Below are 13,656 nucleotides of genomic sequence, written 5' to 3'. Positions count from 1 at the left end.
CGGCATGAGGTAAGGTCCTGTGTTAGGCACTGGAGTGCTGTATTTGTCATTCTTGGACATTCGGTGCTAATGTCACACCTGAGTGCCTTTGCCCAGGGTCCACTCGTCTGCCTTGTGAACTTACTACTTCTCGTCTGAGAACCCTTTCCCATCCCCTCTCTCCATCAGGAAGAGAAGACTGAAGCACTTTTTTGTGTCACCTCTGCACAGAGCAGTCACTCTGTATTGCAATGATTTGTGTATTGTTGTTCTGCTCCTTTTTTAGATGAAAAGATTCTGAAGAATAGAGATGTTGAACATAGCATCGTGCCAAACACATAACAGGTATTCAATAAATGGGCCTGCCAAAGAGAGGGAGGGAGGAAAATAGAGTCTTTGAGGAGACCCTGAAGAATCTGAGCAGAAGGGACCTGAGACATAGGAAGACAAATGAGAAATAATAGTGTCGTGGAAGCCCAGGGAGCAGAGAATTTTAACAGGGGAAGACTGGTCATTAGTGTTCATCGCTATTGAGAGCCAATGAGATACCGAACATCCACGTTGTATTTTTAGGATCTGAGAAAAAATTTCCTCAGCCATAATCATACCACAGGTAATACTGCAAACATCATTACCCGTATTGAGCAAAGATGTGTTGGCAACAAGAGGTGGCTGGTGACCTTTTGGAGGGAGAAATCAATTGACCTGTTTGACTTGGTGATATCCATCATTCTGATACTCTATACTGTTGTTTTTTCCTAGTGGCAAACCCGCTGATTAGTAGGTCATCTCAGTTGAAAACTGAATAGAGTTCAAAAATAAGAAATGTTTGCAGGATACGCAGTATAGCTGGGTCAGCTTGAGATTTGGGAATTAATTTGGTAAATCCATACAGGCCTGAAATCTTCTTGGTGGACCATTTCTATGGAGGTGACAATGAGAAAAATGGTTACAGTTGTAAAATTATATTGTTCTCAATATAATTACAGCTATCTCACAACAAGCAAAATAATTCAGAAGTTCTATTTAAAAGCTGCCAATAGGGCTGGACACAGTGGCTCATGCCCGTAATCTCAGCCTTTTAGGACGCCAAGGCAGGAAGATCACTTGAGGTCAGGAGCTCAAGACCAGCCTAGGCAAACTCCATCTCTACGGAAAAAAAGCTACCAAGATCCACAAGGAAAGGATGGCTAAAAAGTGAGGAAATGTCTTTCTACAGACTGTTTGAACAATCTGAGGGAAAGAAGATTAAAATCTTATTACCAGGAAGAATAAAATTTCCATGATACTGTTACATCATTTAATATAAATTACGTAACTTCTCGAAGGATAATAAAATAATTCAAAAGAGATTCGTGTATTGGATTTATAGGGGAATAGAGACCTTTAAAAACATAATGGTCAGCCAGGCATGATGGCTCACGCCTGTAATCCCAGAATTTTTAGAGGCCAAGGCAGGAGGATCACTTGAGCCCAGGAGTTCAAGGCCAGCCTGGGCAACATGGTGAAACTCCATCTCTACAAAAAATACAAAAAATAGCTGGGCATGGTGGTGCACACCTGTAGTCCCAGCTGCTCAGATGGCTGAGGTGGGGGGTTTGCTTGAGCCTGGGAGGTGGAGGCTGCAGTGAGCCATGATTGCTGTCACTGCACTCCAGCCTGGGTGACAGATAGAGACCCTGTCTCAAAAATAATGATGATAATGATAATAATGGTCATTAAAACAGAAAATGTCCATTTATGTATTTAAAATTATTTATTTATACTATAAGTTTTGAAATTCCTCTTAGCCCAAAGCCTGTATCATCATTCTTCTGATCACTTGAAAAAAAAAATTCCACTTTGGCTGTTGCTATACAGAAGGAGAGATGGACTTAACATTGTAATCTATAAGTATTCTCATGTAGGCAAACCACGCTAAATGTTCTGTGGTTGATTGTCATTCATGTGGCAGCCAATTTAACTCTTTTGAAAGAATGATTTACTTTACTTTTTCATGTTCACAGGTTTAATACTACTTTTGAATAAATAAAAATTCTTCCTTGTTTACATTTCTCTAATATTTTAACAATAGAAAAGTCAAGTTCTCACTTTTCTCCATTAAAGAAGTGTGTTAAATGAGCTAGATCCCCATCTGTTTCTGTTCTTTATGAGGGGAAAATGAGTTGGGCAGGAGAGAGATGAAGTTGGACACATCAGGAACTTCTCTTGCCTCTCTTAGGTCATTTAATTTTTAGAGGTTTAGAGGACTTGATGTACCTCTGAAGTAGGGTAGAGGATTTTTTTTCCTAATCGTAATTTAAATGTCAGGAATACATAATGCTTTTATCTAAAATGCATTTTAGTGTGAAAAGCCTCAACATGGATACGTTATTAGTAATGCAGTTACTCGTATATACTCTGGCAAAAATTTGAATTTTCTTGCTTTTTCTCTTTCATTCTGTGAACCTCAAAGACTTCCTGGCAACTGTTATACAGGGCAAACCTAGTGAAGTGAGCCAGATCACTCCTCAATCGCAGAGTTGATGCAGTGAGAATTTGCTTGAAACCAATCATTGTTTTCAGGAAAGTAGAAAAAGACTTTTAATTCCTTTTAGATATTACACACATTTAACAGTTGTTATGGTGGTATAGTTTAAGGCATGAACTTGAACTTTGGAGTCAGATAAAACCTGTGTTGAGATCTTCTCTCCTCCAATTCCAACGTGTTTGACTCTGTGTCTCAGCATCTTCATCTATAAAACAGGGTGATTAGGAGGAATCAATGAGATAATCCATGCTAAAGGCTTCGCGCAGAATCTGGCCAGTTTTAAGCATGCAGTAAATGATGGCTGTTATTGTAATGCATTCTAGATGCGTATGTACTTCATTCTGTGTTTTCAGCTGGACTCTTAAAGACAAAGGCACACTATGCAGACATGCCTGGTGTACACTCTGTGTGATAATAACGCCTTTCCTTAGAGACTTCTGTTTCATCTCATACACGCTCTTATTTGGCCCCGTGATACCAGTGTGGTGGAGAAAGACACAGTCACCAAAGAGCTTGAGCTTCTGCTTTCCTGATTGCCGAATTTCTCCCAGTTAGCACCCAATCTTTTGTGCCCTAGGATTCTCTCTTGCTTTATATTTGAAAATTAAACACTGTTCTTGAAATTTGGGTTGTAGGAATGTATGTTTTTTCCTCCTATTATATCATCATCTCAAACTTTTAAAAATGCTTTTAGTTTATATTTCCTTACTAGAAAAAAATGTATTGTCATTAGGGTGAGGGAGATTCAGGCAGTCTCATGGGCTTTTAGAAATGATTTCATAAAAGTTACTCATTGTTTTGTAGTTCATGGTACATTTCAACTTGACTAAATTATTCTAGGTCCTGGGAGGAAAGTGTTGCAGGTGATTCTCAGAATTGGTGAAATAACTTAATAATCTAATACATAAATATGATTGCTGGATTATAATTATAGTTATAATTGCTGGATTATAATGGCAACTCTCAGTTGGGCATACTTGTAAAAAAAAATGCTTTTCTCTCCAGAAAATCTGTTGTGGTTTGGAGACCTGCTGCTGAAAGGGCATAAAGAGAACAAAATTTGTATTAGTATGGAAGTATATTCTTAATTTGGTAAAAAGAACCAGCTCCTAAATATCAACAAATATTAAAACGTATTTAGCATCTAGGAAACCAAAATAAGCAGTGATTTCCGAAATGACTCCTAAATTCCTTACAATGTTATATATCTGTTGATTCCAGGCACTGGGAAGAGAAAAGGCAAATCTCATCTTCTCACATTGCAACCAGACACAGCACAAAAGGGGTATTGTGTGTATGTGACAGAGAGAGATTGCTGATGGACATGGGCATAGCCCTGAGGCATGGCTGGGGAAGATGAGTTATAGAGTGATGATTTCTGCACAGTCAGTTAAGGAAAAAAGTGCAGAACATTTCCACATACATAGAGCAAGAGGGAAGGCAGGAAAGGACATAAAAATACAAAATCCAGGAGAGAGAGAGAAAGAAACTGGGTGACAGGACAAGCAGGAATCTTGAGTGAAGAAGTGCTGGCTTTTCTTAGACCACCAAATCCATTGACCATTTTAGTTGAAAGCTAGGCAGAATCCACGCAAGGATAATAATATTGACTTTTTATTTGTGAGTGGAGGCCTGTCATTACTTCTATGGCTAAGGCTTGTTGTCTAGACCTCTGACTCCACTGCCAGGCAGTGGGAACTTCTGGAGAAGCTATCTGCCAGCTGGAGCACAGGATGGAAGGGGTGGGTGGCAAGCAACAGCGGGTTCCCGGCACTGCTGCCTGACACACGCCCACAACTGGTTCCTTCCTGGTCATCACCAGTCATCTCTCATCTCCCTCTTCCAGCCAGCTTATTTGGTGGCCAGCCAAATAAGACATTGAATAAAGAAGGATGTTCATTCTGTGTTATGTGTATGGTTTGAAACTTAAAGGCATGAGGGAATGTAAAAATGCTTCCCCAAAACTGTTTAAAATCTGTAAGAGTTTGGGAAATGATACAACAAATTAGACTTGGAATTTACATAGGCATTTATTCTTTAATAGTGAACTGTGTTTGCTTTATGGCGTTGCACCCGTGAAGATGAAATTTCATGCAGCAACCATTACACCACTTTTGTTACCATCCACTCTGAGTCACATCTGTTCAAATTCCCCAGTCTTCTGCAACTAATGGGTTTTTTGTTTTTTTTGTTTTTGGATCTCTCCTCCCTGTGCTATTAACTGTAGAAAGGAGGGGCTACTTAGTAATTCTACACCTGTTCAAGTCCACGCCTATCAACTTGTTAAGCTTCCCAAACAAGTGCAGGGTAAAGCATGAGAACCTAAGAGTCTGGGGCAGTGGCGGCTGCGACGGTGGCTGTGACGGTGGCTGTGACGGTGGCTGTGAGGGTGGCTGTGACGGTGGCTGCTACTGGGTTTGGCTTTTTGGATTTTTTTTCAGAGTCTCTAATGTATCCCTGACAATGGCGGTTGATGACAGCAATTTATTTTCCAGACCGAAGAACAAACTAAATTCATCTCAAAATGATTATAAATCATCAAGACGGAGTAGCCTGCCACCTGAACTACTCATAGGAAATGACATTAGAGGAAGACTTCAAAGAAACATTAAGAACTTGGATCCCATTCACCTGAGACACCCGAAGAAGAGACCATCCATATTTCCGGGTAGGAATTGTTTACATTTATATCATCCAGTTGAAACAAAACCAAACACACAGACACACACACACACATACACACACAGATTATATTTCCCTTGTTACAATCAGTTGTTCATTTAAAATTAACTTGGGTTACATTCGAAGACTTTAAGTAAATAAACACGTTTGAATATAACAGTTAGAATAATTGTTTGATCTGAAAGCACCCTATCTTCTTCCTTTTATTTTCTTTATTGATTGTAACATCTTTAAGGACCTGTAAATAGGCAGCTATTTTATTACTTGTTGGCATCAGCAGGAACGTGAAACTGCTTTGCTTGCAATCCTGAAGAATTCCATTGCTGTATTTCTTTCTCTGGCATATTTTTTTTGCAATATTACTGGATTGTTGAGTGAAGTTGATGGTTGTGTGCACCAAAAATTAACACCATTAAATACTCCAATACATGTTTCAAATTCCTGTCTTGCATCAGAGCCTAAAACCATTTGTAGTAAAAAGCTCAACTCAACAGTGTGGATGGTAAAATGTATTAGAGCACAGGAGACATGGATTTCAGTCTTGATAAAGGGACTCTGATGTCTGCCCCAGATGTTTATGTGTGGATATTATAGATATGTAGATTATCAGAGATACCTGTGACTGTGAACCTTAATTGAGCTATCTAAGTGATCACTGGAGACTATGAATTATATAGCCAATTTGATTTCAATACTATTTGCTTTGGAATTTCCAGGAAAAACTGAAAGTGGCCTTTTTGTTATGGCTGATTGATTTATTGGAGCCTTCTTTATGGGGGACAGATGAGACTAAATTATTTTTTGGTTTTCTGTATTCATAGAGTTAACCCAACACTTGAGGGCTAACTCTATGAGTATAGGAAACAAAAAAATAATTTAGTCAAGTTTTACTTTATACAAATTATATGGACTACCCGAACAGCTGACTCTTTATACTGCTTCTGGAAAGCAAGAAGATGAAGATGATTTAGAGATATGGGACTCAAGGCCGTGAGCTAAAAATTACGTTTCTTAAAGAAGCTATTTTAATACATTTCTTCAGTGATACTGCCCTAGTGTCACACTCTTCTGCAGAAAAGAACCAAAACTCAGCCTGGAGTGGGCCAGAAGGTGTAAGCATGTAAGTGTGTTAAGGGGAAGGAGAGGGGGATGGTATGAAAAGTGCTGGAAAGAGGAGCATTTGGGTGCCTGAAATATTTCACAGAACACAGTCACTTTCTGCCTATTCACTTGGATCTCCTGAGGATACCAAGGAGCTCAGGCCTGCTGTGTTTCCTGAAACTATGTGGTATGATGTACTTTCTGACGAGTTGGTTCACTAGCCCTTCTTCCAGAACCTCCTTGCAGGGCAGTTCTTCACCTTCTGCTTTTTCTTCACTTACTTTATTCTTTTTAAATTATTTCTGGATTCAGGTACGTTATAATTTATCCTGCCCTTCTCTGCCACCGCCGACGTAGCCCCACCCCATGCTTCATGAAGGCTTCTTCTTCCCAAACAACTGGATCCAGGGAAATGCCTCACTCCTGCAGCCAGCATTCCTGCTGCCCTCTCCTTCTATAAGATCATCTGGCCCTGGCTGGTAGCTATAGCCACAGACTTATGAGAAGGCCTCTTGGCTTGAATCTTACATAAGTTGTCCTTTCTAAGATCTTGAGCTGACATAATTAATTTGACCAGGTGGAGTTGTGAAAAGAGCACTGAACTTCAGGGAGCTGAGTCCTAGTCTAAACTATGTCCTTAACTGCCTGTGTATGTTCTCCAAGCTACCTCACTGACCCCTGTGACCCTCAACTATACCACCTGTTTCTGCTCTTTCTGTGCCCAGTACCCTCGTTAGGGGCAGCAGCAGGAGAGGGGCCCTTCCTACCCCTCTCCCAGCCTCTCCACCAGGGTCTCCAGTGGACAAGTTAGAGAGTCACCTGTCCAAACTTTGTGCAATACTTACTGGCTGCTTGATTTCTAAATCCCCTGCTACATAAACCACGATTCCACCGTCAGTCAGGCAGGTTTCACTAACCGACTGATTCTTACAGTGGATGATTTAGAAACTCCCCTGGGCCATCAGTTTCCCCACGGTGCCTACGTACCACCTGAAAACAGAAATGCACACAGATTGTGATAACCATTCCCATTCTAGCTATGCAGTGACACATAAAGAATAGGCATGATAGATGTAGAACCCAATGGTCAGAGAAATTAAGGCACATCTCAAAATTAATAAACATCAAAACTAAGACTCAGACCTTGGTCTTTTGACTCCAACACTGAAGCTGTTTCTACTCTGTTCCACTGTACTCCGTTGTTATCACTTGTCTGATGAGATTCAAGGCTTGAAGACATGTCAGTGTTCCAATCAGCTTTCACTCTGACCCTTATATACATACAGGCAACTATATCCTCTGCCTGAAGTCTGGTATTTTAAATCCTGAACCAAATTGCTGATTGATTCATTGATCACTTCATTCACAAAATATTCATTTGGTTCTTATACTGTGTTAAGGATAAAACTTCAAGGATCTAACTGCACATTACCCTTTTGTTCTTTTTACCCATTGCTCCTTTAGGGCCATCTCACACTGCAGATAGTTACCTAAAATGCAAATCCACTTGTTTCATTCTCTTGCATAAAATTCCTCAAGGTTGCCACTGCCCTTAGGATGAAGTCCAAACTCTTTAATTTGAAGTACAAGAGATGCAAATTCTGGCCACTGCTTCCATCCCCAGCCTCTTTTCTAGCCCTCCTTCCCCTTGTGTTCCAACAAACTTAGCCACTTTCAGATCCCCATGGTCCTTCACATTTGCAGTTCTAGGGTAAGTACTGTATACTCTACCTGAACAGTTTCACCTAACCAGTTTCTACCTTGGCTTTGGGGGTCAGCTTGAGATCCCCTCTTCCAGGAAGTTTTCTTGACTCCAGTGTTTGGGTTGGATCCTGTCTACATCATTCTCACAACACCTGTACTTTTCCCTGTCATAGCACTTATCACACTATATTGTCATTGTCTGTTTACTTCTCTGTGTCTCCCACTTACCAGTGACCCAGGAACCATATCAGTCTTGTTAACCGTTGTTTACCTATCACAATGCCAGGCACACAGTGTGCATTCAATAAATATTTATTCAGTTGACTCAAATCACACTGAATGGAATTAACTCTTGGTGTACCTTGTGTGCTCTGGCATCTCCCAGACTCTGTCCATGGCATTCTCCCTCACCTCCCAACATACAGACACACACTACACATGCACACCCTGCATTTCTCTTAGGCCTTTTCTTCCATTCTTCCCCTAGTTAAAGGCCAAATCCTAGGCTTTCATCTTCTTCCTCTGACCTCCTTTAGTTCTCCTTGATGCCACCTCCTTGGCCTCAGGGCTGCATTATAGTAACTTTATGTTTGTATGGAAACTCTCTGAAAACAAAGACTATCTTGGTTACTTCCTCACGTGGTTCATTTGTCTAGCAGGGGAGAAATTGCACAAAGTAGGTGTCCTGTCAACATCTAGTGGTTAATTAACTGATTTGCTGTGAAGCCGTGTCAACTCCATGGAGCCTATCTGATTCTGGCTCCAAGAAAGAGTTAGTTGATAGACAGAGATTGCCAAAGGGAAAGGTCTTTATACCGATTTTTATAACAATCTGAACTCCTAGTGGGGGAAAAATGCAGGTATGGCTTATCTTAGTGTGTCATTCATTCATTGTTAGGATTCTGCTATATGCTGGGAATGGTTCTAGGCCTTGGAAAGAGAGCAGAAAAGCAGACAGTTTCTGGTTTAGGCTGATGGGAAAGAATTTTCCTAGCAGAGTACCTTGCATATCGCACACCTCAATAAATATCTCCAGAGTAAAGGAATGAATGACCCTCATGGTCACAGCAACAAATCTCAAAAGAAGAAACCAATATATTTTTAAGTCATATTTATATAAAAACATCAAAAACTAACATTTTGTCTTCCATTAAAAAAGCCTCAACAATAGAATGTTAGTGTGTGTTATTTGGCTGAGGTTCTATGGTCTTGGGTCTTAAGAGACCAGGCCTTAAAAGTCTAGGCCTCTGTAGCACACAGGCAGCCTGGTTTCTCGCTCCTTCTGAAAGAACTCCAGCAGCTGAGTTCACAGCAGTAGGCCTGGCTTGGTTTAAGAGAGAGAGAAGTGGTCCTGACACATACCATGCCCACAGACATGTCAGATTAAAATGAGCGTCTCACCCTGTACCTGGAAAAAGGGGGACTCAGGCACCAGGTGTGATGGGTTGTTCATTCAGCACTCTTAAGCCAGCAAGTTGGGGTGTTTAATCAGCTAGTTCTTATAATATCATACTGATTTTACAGTCATCTGTTGTGAAAAGCAAGGAGCCATCTGCTTGGAGGAAACAGGCGGTTCCAGGTACTTCCTTGTTGCTTAGTCAGAGGACAAGTGTGATGAGGATTGTTCGTGGCCAAGAGGAGAAGAGGGCCCCAGCCAGGACTCACATGGCAGGAACACCAGCATGTAGGCTAACGTTGCTTCTCGTTTTTAAGTCAAAATTCTATTCCAAACACAAGTTGTTTTTTTCTCAAATCCACAATCTAAAAACCTTACTTAAAATTATTTTATTTTTATAGTTAAGTAGATTTTGAGCATTTCTAAAGTTAGACTGCTGTATTTGTTTTCTTCCTGCATGTAGGTTTTTATTGGAAACACAAGGTAGTCATAGGAACAATGGTGGCTGGATGCTTTCTGGCCTTCCTTCGGGTGAACAGACTCTGTCAAAGAGCTGTAGAGATGGGGATCTGGTCTGGGTTCCCTCCTCAGAGCTTCCTCATCAGAGGCACAGTGAAGGCACTCTGTGATTTGGCATGTCTCGTTAAGTGTTCTGTTCTCTGTTAGAATTCTGTCATTCTAGACAGTGTGGCAATTCCTCAAGGATCTAGAACTAGAAATACCATTTGACCCAGCCATCTCATTACTGGGTATATACCCAAAGGATTATAAATCATGCTGCTATAAAGACACATGCACACGTATGTTTATTGTGGCACTATTCACAGTAGCAAAGACTTGGAATCAACCCAAATGTCCATCAGTGACAGACTGGATTAAGAAAATGTGGCACATATACACCATGGAATACTATGCAGCCATAAAAAAGGATGAGTTCATGTCCTTTGTAGGGACATGGATACCGCTGGAAACCATCATTCTGAGCAAACTGTCGCAAGGACAGAAAACCAAAAACCGCATGTTCTCACTCATAGGTGGGAATTGAACAATGAGAATACTTGGACACAGGAAGGGGAACATCACACATCGGGGCCTGTCGTGGGGTTGGGGGAGAGGGGAGGGATAGCATTAGGAGATACACCTAATGTAAATGACAAGTTAATGGGTGCAGCACACCAACGTGGCACATGTATATATATGTAACAAACCTGCACATTGTGCACATGTACTCTAGAACTTAAAGTATAATAATAAAAAAAAAAGAATTCTATCATTCTGGAAGCCTGCAGACAGGTATGTTTGATGACATTTCAGTGGGGCCTTCAGGAAACATGCAGAACTTATGATCCATAAACATGTGCTGTGAAAAGAGTGCCTCCTGAGATTGTGTTCAGTGGCCTTAGGTTGCGAGTGGGCTCAGTGGTTACAGTTTGTGAGTACAGGAACCATGTTTTCCTACACCGTGGTATTCCCCACAGCACTTACTCTAGGGTTAGGTGCTTAATAGCTGGTGAAGTCATCAGGCGAGGTGGAAGACACGACGTGCAAGAAGTGTGTCACAGCCACTCCACTGGCCACACCCCTGCCCATCTGGTCACACAACTTCCTTAAATAACTGCTTCTCAGGCAGGCCTTGCTCAGGGCCAAAGTCAAGGGAGCCTCAGGGACAAGAGTTTGAACACTTCCTCTCATGAAAGGACTTCAACTCAGGGATTTCACAAAGTCAGTATCTGCTTCACAATTGGTTTCAAGTTCTGATCCCCCATCTTACTAAACGTATAATCTGGGATAAGCCAATGGCCCTCTCAGAACCTGTTTCTTCATCTGTGAAATGGGAATGCAAACACAAGTTTCACCAGCTGTCTTAAACCCAAATGAGATAATGCATAACTACAAAATGATATACAGATGAGGTTGACTGTACTATTCTTATTCCTTGGTGGCATTAAAGGTTTTGTTTTTCATAATTAGTACTTTTTCTTTGAATGTGTGGGTGGTAGATGCAATTGGAACCCTTTTGCAACTCTTCATGGTTGGAAAGTTATCTAAAGTTGCTAATCAGACCCTCTGCTAATGTAAATTATATATAATGAGACACTGCTAAACACCCATTAATTTTAACTTTCTCATTAAAAAGGATGACATAGAAACCCTTCTTTGTAGTCAGTATAGATGTATTTTCTCAAAGCGAATCATTAAACTTAAGGGTTTTGTCATGTGAGGTCTCTGAAAATTGTACAATATTAGAAATATCAGTGTCTGTGTTTAATAAACTTACTGGTAGCTTTACTGTGTTGAATGTCTCTACCTAATGTTGTTTGTTTAAAACTTTGCTTTTGGAAATTTAGCCCTTCAACTTTTCTTTAACAAAATCTTGGAATGAACTTCTGATTTTTTTTAAAAAACCTGCTTATATGTAATACTGTAAATGAGCTCACCGCTTGAAAGTAATTTACTTAAATAATGAGATTTAATTGTAAAACCTTTAAATATCAACACATTTTTATTTAAAATTTGATATATATATGGCCGTTCCTGTTTAAAAATACTGATGTAACAAAAACTGAGATAGCCTGTTTACTTTTTATTTATTACCATAAATACGTAAAATTTATTTACAATAAATACATAAAATTTACTTACAATAAATACATAAAATTTATTTACAATAAATACATAACATATATTTATTCAACAAGTTTATTAATGAGGATGGAGTTTTTGTTTTTGTTTTGCTTTGTTTTCTAAAAAAGGACAAAAACACCCCGTTTCCTTAGGCGTCCCATGTCCCGCGATTCCTCCTTCCTGGTTGCCGCGTCCTTGGCTGGCGTCAGAAAAATGGCTACAAACTTCCTAGTACAGGAGAAGATCTGGTTCGATAAGTTAAAACATGACGTTGCAGAAAGGAGATTCTACCAACAGATGAATGGGCCTGTGGCCGGTGCTTCCCGCCAGGAGAACGGAGCCGGCGTGATCCTCGTGATACTGTCAGAGCCAGAGAGAACATCCCGAAATCCCTGGCCGGAAGCTCAGGCCCTGGGGCATCTGGCGGCCCCAGTGGAGACCACAGTGAGCTCATCGTCCGGATCGCCAGTCTGGAAGTGGAGAACCAGAGAGGCCCGGCTGAATGTGCTGGAGAAGATCTTGCCCGGCCACCAGGCCACAGCCCCGCAGACCCAGCACGTGTCTCCCCTGCGCCAAGCGGAGTCCCCGGCCAAGAAGCCAGTCACACCAGCAGAGGATGACGAGGACGATGACACTGACCTGTTTGGCAGCGACAGTGAGGCAGCACAGCTGCGGGAGGAGCGGCTGCAGCAGTACGCAGAGAAGAAGGTCAAGAAGCCCGCGCTGGTGGCCAGGTCCTCCATCCTGCTGGACGTCAAGCCTTGGGAGGATGAGATGGACGTGGCCCACCTGGAGGCCTGTGTGCGCTTCATCCAACTGGACGGGCTGGTGTGAGAGGCCTCCCAGCTGGTGCCCGTGGGCTACGGTATCTGGAAGCTGCAGATTCAGTGTGTGGTGGAGGACAAGGTGGAGACAGACTTGGGGGAGGAGGAGATCACCAAGTTTGAAGAGCGTGTGCAGAGTGTCGACATGCAGCTTTCAACAAGATCTGAGGCCTGAGTGCATATGTGTATGCACGTGTGCGTGAGGCCCTGCCACAATTAAACACTGAGACGGGCAAAAAAAAAAAAAAAAAAAGGGATGAAAACAAACTTAGTGAGGCTATTAATGGTAACCTGATTACTTTTAAGGAAAACAAAAATGCTAATACTGTATTATTTATGTGCATGATTTATTAACAAGGGGAAACTGTTTTTACCTTTATGTAGGAACTGATAGTGAGCCCAGTATGAGCAGAAAATGTTAGATTTATAGCTCAACTTTAGGTTTTTCTCCCTGTCATGAAAAACAAAAAACAAAAAAGAAAACAGAGTTCTGAATTGAAGACTTGCCTTATAAGTATATTAAGAAGTGACTTGGAAGAGCTGTAACCTAAAAACAGTTCCTTTTCCATTGTTGCTCTATAGTTAATGTGTAGTTACAGATTTGAGAGCTTCCACACACTTTTCTCTCACATTCCTAAATAATGCTCTAATTATATATTCATATCTGGACTATGAAAATACTTTTATATCCGTATAATATTTACTCAATATACTTCAGTAATACTTTTTAAGCACTTGTAGTTGTCTGCCTAAGTAATGCTTTTAAAAAAGTGTTTGGGAGGATAATGGTCCTCCAGTTATTTAGTTACAAAAGA

At 40.9% G+C, this 13,656-nt stretch overlaps 1 pseudogene; it reads left to right on the top strand.

The window, feature by feature from the left end:
- The first annotated feature begins 263 nt into the window (after nucleotides 1-263).
- LOC105515184 lies at nucleotides 264-13,016 on the top strand (annotated as a pseudogene).
- The last annotated feature ends 640 nt before the right edge of the window (nucleotides 13,017-13,656 follow it).

The sequence above is a fragment of the Colobus angolensis genome, unplaced genomic scaffold (genome assembly GCF_000951035.1).
Source record: "Colobus angolensis palliatus isolate OR3802 unplaced genomic scaffold, Cang.pa_1.0 Scaffold255, whole genome shotgun sequence".
Lineage (NCBI taxonomy): Eukaryota > Metazoa > Chordata > Mammalia > Primates > Cercopithecidae > Colobus > Colobus angolensis.
Note: the sequence above shows the minus strand (reverse complement) of the source record. Positions and strands in the feature narration are given on the sequence as shown.